The following is a 9,623-nucleotide window of genomic DNA, read 5'->3' on the forward strand; positions in this document are numbered from 1 at the left end:
CTTCCTTCCTTCCTTCCTTCCTTCCTTCCTTCCTCCCTTTTTCTTTCTTTCTTTCTTTTTCTTTCTTTCTTTCTTTCTTTCTTTCTTTCTTTCTTTCTTTCTTTTTCTTTCCCTTTCTTTCTTTCTTTCTTTCTTTCTTTCTTTCTTTCTCCCTCTTTCTCTTTCTTTCTTTCTTTCTTTCTTTCTTTCTTTCTTTCTTTCTTTCTATTCTGTTTCTCTGAGAAGATTTTTGCCACTTCTCATGACCCGTGTCACAACTCAATTAAAGTGAAAAAAAGAAACTATACAATCATCAATAGTCTGAGAAGAGAAGGTGATAAAATGTCAGTGATCTTTCCTATAAATGGACTGGTCAGTCCAGCTAAACACTGTTTTGTCAGTCAACAAAATTGTGAAGTCAACACTCAGGCCACCATGACTTCCAGGTTAAACACAACTCCATTGGGAGTGAGCAGCAGTGAACCCTGACAAGGGGCAGTATTGGGCACCCTAGCAAAGAAGTATTAGTGACCATATTGAGGAAGATCATATTCTGACACTTGCCAAGGTGAAGGTTCTTATAATCTTGTGTTCCGGTATCCCGGATAAGTCCCGTCTTTAAGGTTTATCTAATCCTGTCAATCCTGCATATAATTCTGACCTTTTTCACAGCCCCTACTACCCTGTCATGTGCCTGGGTTTCTAGCATATGATTTTTGTTCATGGATGTTATGTGAAACATTACCATGGGCTCTAATTTTGCCTTGCAAGTAAAATGACTTTCCTTTTTTACTGAAATCTGTCTAGCAATTTCTATTTACCTTCTAAACTTCTATTTGTGAGAGCAAAATAGTTCACCTTATGTTCGCACAGCAATTCAGAGTATTTCATTGATTGTGCCAGCACTTTAGTGATTTTTATGGGAATATATCAGCACTTTGTGGTTCCCAACATAATATTAAAACAAATAGAAAAGTAGAACTCTGGAGCCAGGATGGAATTTCTGTAGGTGTCAAGGTCTAATCCAGAGACCTATTGAATAGATAAGGTTTGTTTATATTGCTTTACTCTTATGATGACAAATCAAAATGTAGGTTAGGCTTCATTTTCGAATGTGCTACTTGAGCAGGATCTCAGTGTCTCTACTTGGGCTCTCTCTTAATTCAGGGGCCAGCAGCTATTAAGTTTAATGTGATCCCCATTGAGCACAGGTATTCATTAAAACACTGCAACGCCCTGAAGAGCAAGTGAGGCCATTTGTCACCTGGGTGCTTGTTAAGAGGAATGGCACACCATGGCAACAGGTCCATAGTGTTAGCTAATGTTGGCATCTCTGGATAATATGTGTGGGCAATTGCTACATTTTGGAAATGTCCAGCTTTCTAGTGGGAGTCCCAGCAGCATCCAAAGCCCTGTGTTGGGAAAGGCAACATCCTAATTAAGTGAGGTTTGTTCAGAGACCCTCAGTTTCTGGAGAAGGTCCACCTAGGGCTTTGAGAGGGGATAAGATTTTCATAGAGGACGAAGAGATTTCAGTGCTTTTGAGTAAAATAGACACAGCCTGGATTTAGAGCTTTAGATCTGGGGTCAAAAATGGAAGACTTTCATTTCTTAGTGTAGATTATAAGTTGAGGTCGGTTTGGGGAATTACGACTTAACCTCAACGCATATTTAAGTGTCTTTAATGAGTATAATGAATATAACGTCACATCTTATATAAGAGGACAATAGATTAATGAGGTTTATTATTTTCTTTAAGTCCGTTAATAGGATATGAGTCAAGAGTTTACTTGCAGTATCCCACCCTCTGCTAGGTAGATATAAATGGACATGTGGATCATGGAGATTGGGCTAGACTAGATATCCACTCCTGGATATCAGAAGATGTCCTTAATTCTAATATGTCATATTATAGCAACTACTGTTCTGGCTGGTCCCTGCCCCCACCCTCCAGGCTTTTCTGGAAGTTGTGACTCTGGATATGGTGTCTTTGGAGACTTGGTTTATGACTGGGGCTCCAGCTATGGGTGTAGTTATGGCTACAAATATTTTCAATGACTGGGGTATAGATGTGGATATGGCTCTGCTGTTGGCTGGGGATATAGAAGCCCAGCTTGCTGTGGAAGATATGGGTCAACTGGACTCTACCACTTTTTGACTGGGGACTTTCACACCTTGATCACCATGACCTGTCATCTCATCTGCCTGCTCAGGTCACACCTCAGCACCAGTTCCTGTATTATTTTTGGTAACTAATTTCCCTGTTCTTTGTTGTTCTTGGGAATCCAAATGCAAGTGTTGAACTGACCTTTTGCTTCAAAGTGCATTGACTGGGATACATTTTATTGAAGTTCTTCAGATACTCTCCATTGAAAGGTCCATTTTCCTCTTGATGGAATGTTGTGTTCAGGCCATGGAACTTGTAGTTCACTTTAGTTCAAGTTAGGGGTTCTGTTTCTATGCTGATTTTTCTAAGTATAGCTGCCTTCTCAAAGAAAGCCAACCTCAAAATAAGTGCTTTATTCATTGTCTTGCTGAGAACCACAGCCCAGGAGGCAGGATTTCAGATTGCCCTGAAGAACTTCTCCAAAGGTCCTTAGCTGCCAGGGTGGGGGGAATTATATATGCAAAAAGGGGAAGGGGTAGATTTGCTTGCAAGCAATTCTCCAAATACTCGGCACCATATAAGGTATGCGTTTTTATAGTTGTAAAAATTAAGGCTTACTGATTTCCACATAGACACATGAAAGACCCTTAGGTCATCTTAATACATGATGTTTCTATCATATCTGATTGTTAAGAAATATTGCTTGAACGCCTCTGCTTAACTGGTTTTCCAGTTCTTCCTGCTTTTGATGATCTCCTTGAGGTCACTGACATCAGTCCCCTACTGAAGCTTTACTGCATGCTCTTTACCTAAGGTAGCCATTACTGATTCTTTCTGATTTTGGGGGGATCAGTTTTGTATTATAGTTACATATATATATGTATATATATATACATACATATATATATATATAAAATTTTTAATTCTGCTTCAGTTTGGGTCCTGGGTCTGTGTGCTTGATCCCTGAATACTTTCTCCACTGATTTTGTGTATTTCTTTCCTAAACTTTCCCTCTGTTTGATTTGTTTATGATTTTGAATTTTCAGATGTTCATATTTGGGTAGATTTTTTTTTTTTTTTTTCTGTTCTGAAAAGCTGCTCAGATATATGTCTAGATTTTGGGCTTTCTTTTAGGACTGCGATTCTCTCAAGGTCCTCTCTATTTTATCACAGTTAAAACAGGAAAGTATTTTAACCTATATCGTGTGGAACAAAAATCCAACTGAGTAAATTTGAAGATCTAATTGGTTTTATTAAATAATAAATGAGTCGGGCAGCATCCTATCTGGCAAGTGGAGGGGAGCTCTGAAGAGCTGTACAAAATAGAAGATGTTTATAGGAAGGAGGGTGGGGCAAGAGAGTTATTAGCAAAAGAAAAGAGAATTGTTTCAGGTAAGATCACCTTCTCTTAGGGGGAAGGGTAGGGGAACTTATTGGGTAGATTACTTAATCATCATTTATTTAGATGATGGAGAGTCCACTGGACAGATTACCCTCACTGATGCTGATCAGAAAATTCCTGACTAACTGGTTAGGACTACATTTCTGTGAGAGGTTGAAACTGTAGTTAGGTTAAGGTCTTAAGCCCTGGATCTGGTGAGTTGGCCTAAGAGATACCATTTTGGGCCTGTGGTTTCCTGTTTAACAGTGGTACCAAAGCTGTACAAAGAGGAGCATTCTTGTATCCTGAAATCATGTAAAATCTCCTTTGGAACCAGAGCTTAAATATCACCTAAGAAATTCTCCGGAGAACTGAACATTTTTTTGTGTATACTGGAATATTATTTTTTTTTAATTTTTTTTTTAATGTTTATCTATTTTTGAGACAGAGAGAGACAGAGCATGAATGGGGGAGGGGCAGAGAGAGAGGGAGACACAGAACCGGAAGCAGGCTCCAGGCTCTGAGCCATCAGCCCAGAGCCTGATGCGGGGCTCGAACTCACAAACCGTGAGATCATGACCCGAGCTGAAGTCGGACGCTCAACCGACTGAGCCACCCAGGCGCCCCTGGAATATTCTTAATATTCAGTTAATATCAGTAAAAGATTGATTATTCATCTTCTGTTTTTTTTTTTTTTTTAATTTGTTTTAGGGGTTGAATACCCAGAGGAATAAATGAATAACAAATACTTACTCCTACAGTGCAGCGTCAATGGACTCTGAATAGCAGCCAGATAATTGATCATTTCAGACTATATTTTCTGAGTTGATCCTGAGTGTTTCTAGATGACATAATTGATTAAGGGAAGAACCCTGTACATTCATAGGACAAGATAGTATCTATTATATAAAGGCCTTTTAGTCATTCCTGTTAATTTTGGGGGGGTGTGGGGGACAATAATATTTCTAAAACTTGCGGTATTCATGTGGTATTGATTAACCCTCATGAGAAAAGCACAATATACGGAACAATCTTTATGTTATCATCTTTAGTTTGTCAGGTTGTTAACACGGGTTATTTTGCAAAAAAGAGTATGTGTGAGAGGGTGGAGTTCACCCTGGCAGAAAGATGTAGTATGTTCTAGATTGTACTTTGGGAACATGTTATCTTGCACGCACACTTAAGCAGATACTATGTTTTAAGATGAAAAGTAACAGAAAAAGGAAGAAAATGTACATACAGAATAAATGTAACACTTGCCTTGGCTTCACCTTCTGGAAATCTGAACAGCTCAATGTTCATTCTAACGTTACTCTCGGCGTCTCCGAACTTACCATCTTTCCTGATCCTCTGGTGGCTCCAGTGGTGTGAAAGTGTTGGTTATCCTGGCAAGGCCTGTCATTGGGATTTTAGTTATTGTCTAAATATTTACTTTCAGCTATAAGCAAGCAGTCTAGAGGCAAGTTGAGCTGCTCTTGTTTGTGTATATTGAAATGCTATCTGCTAATTGAGGTATTCATGATTTCCAGAGAAGGAATGTTGTAGCAATTAGCAAGGACAGTGAAAGCTGTTGATTTTTGTATCAAAACTCTGAAGAACTGATACGCGTCTGAATAAAGAGAGAAATGCACGGATAACCAATCCAAATATTATGACAGTGCATGCTATCTAGATCAATGTTTGTCAAACTCCCATGGGGGCCGGCTATACCGTGATTTTAAGAGTTAAAAAAAAAAAAAAAGAAATACAGGCCCAGGGTGGAGTCAGTGGCCCCCAGGACCGCAAACCGAGATTTAATTGCAATTTCAACTTCTCCCAGGAATAGAATTTTAAACCAGTCTGGAATTTCTTGGTCACCACCAGGGAGGTACACAGCCTGATGAGACCTCCTACCTTTCCCTGAGGGAAGGTAACCTCGCCTGAGATAATCCTTACTTTTCTTTTGCTGTAAACCTTCTTATCCCACCCAGTTTCTGCTTATAGAATCCTTCCATTTTGTCCAGCTCCTTAGAGCTCCTTCCTGTTTGGCAGGTGGGAGGCTGTCTGATTCACGAATTGGTGAATAAAGCCAATTACATCTTTAAATTTTACTCAGTTGAATTTTGTTGTTTTAACATAAGAAATACAGATTTGGTTTTCATCTTCATTTCTGGCATGAAGCTCCTAAAACCTTTGAAATCTCCTAAGTGAGGAGAGGAACAAAGGTGACTTTTGTTGAAGAGGTGATTTTCAGACCCCACCTTAGGCTAGGGGCTGGTTGCCAGGGGGGCCGGACCATCTGATAAGGGGTTGGAACTTTCAGTCCCACCCCTTCACCTCAGGGAGGGGAAAGGAGCTGGAGGTCGAATGAATCCCAGCAGCCAGTGATTTAATCAATTGTGCCTCTATATGAACCCTCCATAAAAACCCAGAAAGATGAGATGTCCCCATCGCGGTGAACACATGGAGATTTGGGGAGAGTGGAGCGCCACAAGGTTCCACATCCTGTCGCTTTCTTTGCCCTGTACATCTCTCCCACCTGGCTGTTGCCGAATTCTATCCTTTTGTAATAAACTGGTAATCTAGTAAGTACAAGATTTCTTTTGAGTTTTGCAAGCTATTCTAGTAAATTAAATGAGCCCACAGAAGGGGTCGTTGGGACTTCTAATTTATAATCAGTCGTTCAGAAGTAAGGTAACATCCTGGGCTTGAGACTGGCATCTGAAATGGCAGTGGAGAGGGTGGGCAGTCTCACAGGACTGAGCCCTTCATCTGTGGGGTCTGACACTGTCTTCAGGCACACAGTGTCAGAATTGTGTTACATTGTAGCACACCCAGCTGGTGTCTGGAGAATTGCTTGATTGTTTTGGGGGCATCACGCGCATAGACACACATTGGAATTGGATGTGGTTACTGAAGAGGGAACCAAAGGCAAGCTGAGGACAAAGCACAGCTGACCCCCCCCCTCCCCAGGTGGGATATGTGTGACATTCCTGAGACATGCCTCTGGCACTCCTGGCTGCCCAAGAACAAAGGAAAGGAAAGAACACAAAGGGTTAACTGGTAGAGATCACAGTCCTGCAGGACGTGAGTCTCCATCAGTTTACAAATGTCTTAGTAAATTGCAAGAACAAGGCAATCTTATCAATAGCCTAACCTCCAGAAACCTATAGACTCAGTTTCCTGGAGCCCCAACATCACCCTCCCCTCCATAGTGATGTAGGGAACAAAGGCAAGAAGAAAATGTAGATAAAATTAAATTTCTTTATAACTTGCAGCCCACTGACAAATACTTTAGGCAAACACAGGGTATAACATTCCTCCTGGAACTCCCTACAGTCTTAAGGTTAAGGCTTTGCTAGAGGGAAGAATAACTTCAGCTCAACAATAGCCAAGGCCTCCAGTGTCTTACGAGTCCTCTTTAGCATATGAGAGTCCTTTTGGAAACCTCCTTCTTTCCTTACCCCTCCCCCCACAACTCCATAGTATATACTCAGTCACTCCTTGCCCCAGTGTGTCTCTTTCTGCCCATGGGTCCTGTCCCCTGTGCTTTAATAAAATTACCTTTTTGTACAAAAGGCATCTCAAGAATTCTTTCTTGGCCGTCAGCTCCAGACCTCCATCGTTACTTGAAAATTGCATCAGATTCACTAAATTAGAACTCAAAGTGCAGGTTGTTGTTAAAAATCAGATTCTAATTCAGTGGGTCTAGATTGGGGCCTGGCAATCCTTTAAGTCAGCTGCTGGGAAATGCCAGTGTTGGCCACAGGATCTAGATAACTTTAGGATGAATACAGTGTGCCTTTTGAGCCAACAAATATTTTCCGAAATTTAAATATTGGCATACGGTGATGGGGAAATTTGGGGGTTCAGAGTTAACAGCCAAGAAAGAATTCTTGAGAAAAAGGTGGTTTTATTAAAGCACGGTGGGGGACGGGACCCGTGGGCAGAAAGAACTAGGCTGGGGTTGTGACAGGTGACTGATTATAGGCAGTCAACTTGGGAAGGGGTTAGAGATGGAAAAACTTCCAAGATATTTTGGAAACACGGTTTCCAGGACCCTGAGGGGGCTAGCTATTGTTAGGAAAAGGTCATTTATTACCTTTAGTAAAAATGTAATCATGAGACCTCTCAGATGTCTATCAGTGGGCCGCAAGCTTGGAGGATGATTGCTAACATATTTTGGGGAGTAAGGATAAAGGAAGTTTCCAAAGGAATTTCTGTAAGTTTAAAGTAGACTCAGAGGATCCTGAGGGGTTGGGCTAAGATTGCCTTTTGCCCTTAGGAAAAGCTGAGCTCCCAGAGGGTCAATTTGCCTGTTTTAAGGACTTGTCAATGGGCTGTAGGCAGTAAGGAAATTAAAAAAAATTTTTTTACCTTTGTTTCCCACATCATAAGGCCAAAAAAAAAAAAAAAAAAAAAGTTTGGTTTATATATTTTAATCTTTGTAGAATTGTTTATGTTCTAGCCTACAGAATACTAAATCACAGCTTTTAATTTTGATTATTCATTTCAATTAGATACGAGTATTTCAAGGAAAATTCTACATGAGATTTCCCTACATCTTCTGAGAATGAAGTATAATTGAAATGTTAAAATATTAAAATTCAGTATCAGCAAATGATTTAGGGAAAAAAACCCAAAATGCATTTTCCTTTCACTGTAAGAGTTTCACAACAACAGACCTTAGAAAAATACTTAAGAATGATACTGCCTTTGGGGCGCCTGGGTGGTTCAGTTGGTTGAGCCTCCGGCTTTGGCTCAGGTCCATGAGTTTGTGCCCCGCGTCGGGCTCTGTGCTGACAGCTCAGAGCCTGGAACCTGCTTTGGATTCTGTGTCTCCCTCTCCCTCCCCCACTCATGCTCTGTCTCAGAAATAAATAAACATTAAAAAAAATTAAAGAAAAAAAGAATGATACTGCCTTATAATTTTGACTTTATAAAAACTGTATGTTGAAATTAGTGCCATGGAATCTTAGGCTTAATAATATTTTTGGGAAAAAAATATTTTTGAGATTTTCCCAAGGTATATATTTTCTTCCAGAGAATATTTATATTAATTTTAACTTAAAGTTTTCCCCCTGTGTTATGTTCTTCTGTTCCCCCAAAGGGTTAATGATGTAATTAATGTGCAGTTTCTGTGTCTTGCATATTAGACATTTGGACATAAAAAATGACAAATCTTTTTTAAGGTTGATAATAGATCATATCAATGATGAAACCCACCACGAATCTACTTTACTCTTCTGCTGAAAGACTTCTGGAACTCACACGGTGAACAATATTGTAAATCAGGTGGAAAAAATACATTTGTAGAAAAAAAAATCCATAAAGAAAAGTGATTACAATTGCCAGTGACAATGGGAAAAATACAGGGAAAGCTCTGAGTGATTTAGTAATTATGTACATTATGATTTTTATTCTGACCCTTCAGTTTTATGTTCAGGGCATAATTGTAGCACACAGTGGAGAAACAGAATTATTGTCTATAATCAGTAAGATAGTGAGCTAATTAAATCATTCTTTAACCAAGGACAGACTATATGACAAAGAGAATTTTGAGACTTCTTTTTCATATGCTTATATAAGATGTTCCAAATGAGATGAAATAGTGTTTATCACCTTAAATGGTGCTTAAAAGAACATTAATATTGCACACAGCAGATAATACCAGTATAGTAGGACATCCGATTGTTTGCAGGTTGTTAATCCTCTTTTTTTTTTTTTATTTTTTTTTTCAACGTTTTTTATTTATTTTTGGGACAGAGAGAGACAGAGCATGAACGGGTGAGGGGCAGAGAGAGAGAGGGAGACACAGAATCGAAAACAGGCTCCAGGCTCTGAGCCATCAGCCCAGAGCCTGATGCGGGGCTCGAACTCACGGACCGCGAGATCGTGACCTGGCCGAAGTCGGACGCTTAACCGACTGCGCCACCCAGGCGCCCCAATCCTCTTGCTGGAATTTGCTGCCGAAGTAACCAGACTCATGCATGTATTTCTTCCCTCGTTTCTGCTTCCTGTCGTTCTGTTCTAGCACAGATGCCGAACGTGGTGTGCGTACAGTGAAATCTGAGGGGTAGATCTTAACTCACTCATCTTGAGAGTCATTAACTCTGGTCCATTACCATCTGATATTTAAGAACAAATTTTTCTCAAGTGATTGAACGAAGCAACACG

Source organism: Herpailurus yagouaroundi, unplaced genomic scaffold, assembly GCF_014898765.1.
Source record: "Herpailurus yagouaroundi ecotype Mexico unplaced genomic scaffold, PumYag 162, whole genome shotgun sequence".
Lineage (NCBI taxonomy): Eukaryota > Metazoa > Chordata > Mammalia > Carnivora > Felidae > Herpailurus > Herpailurus yagouaroundi.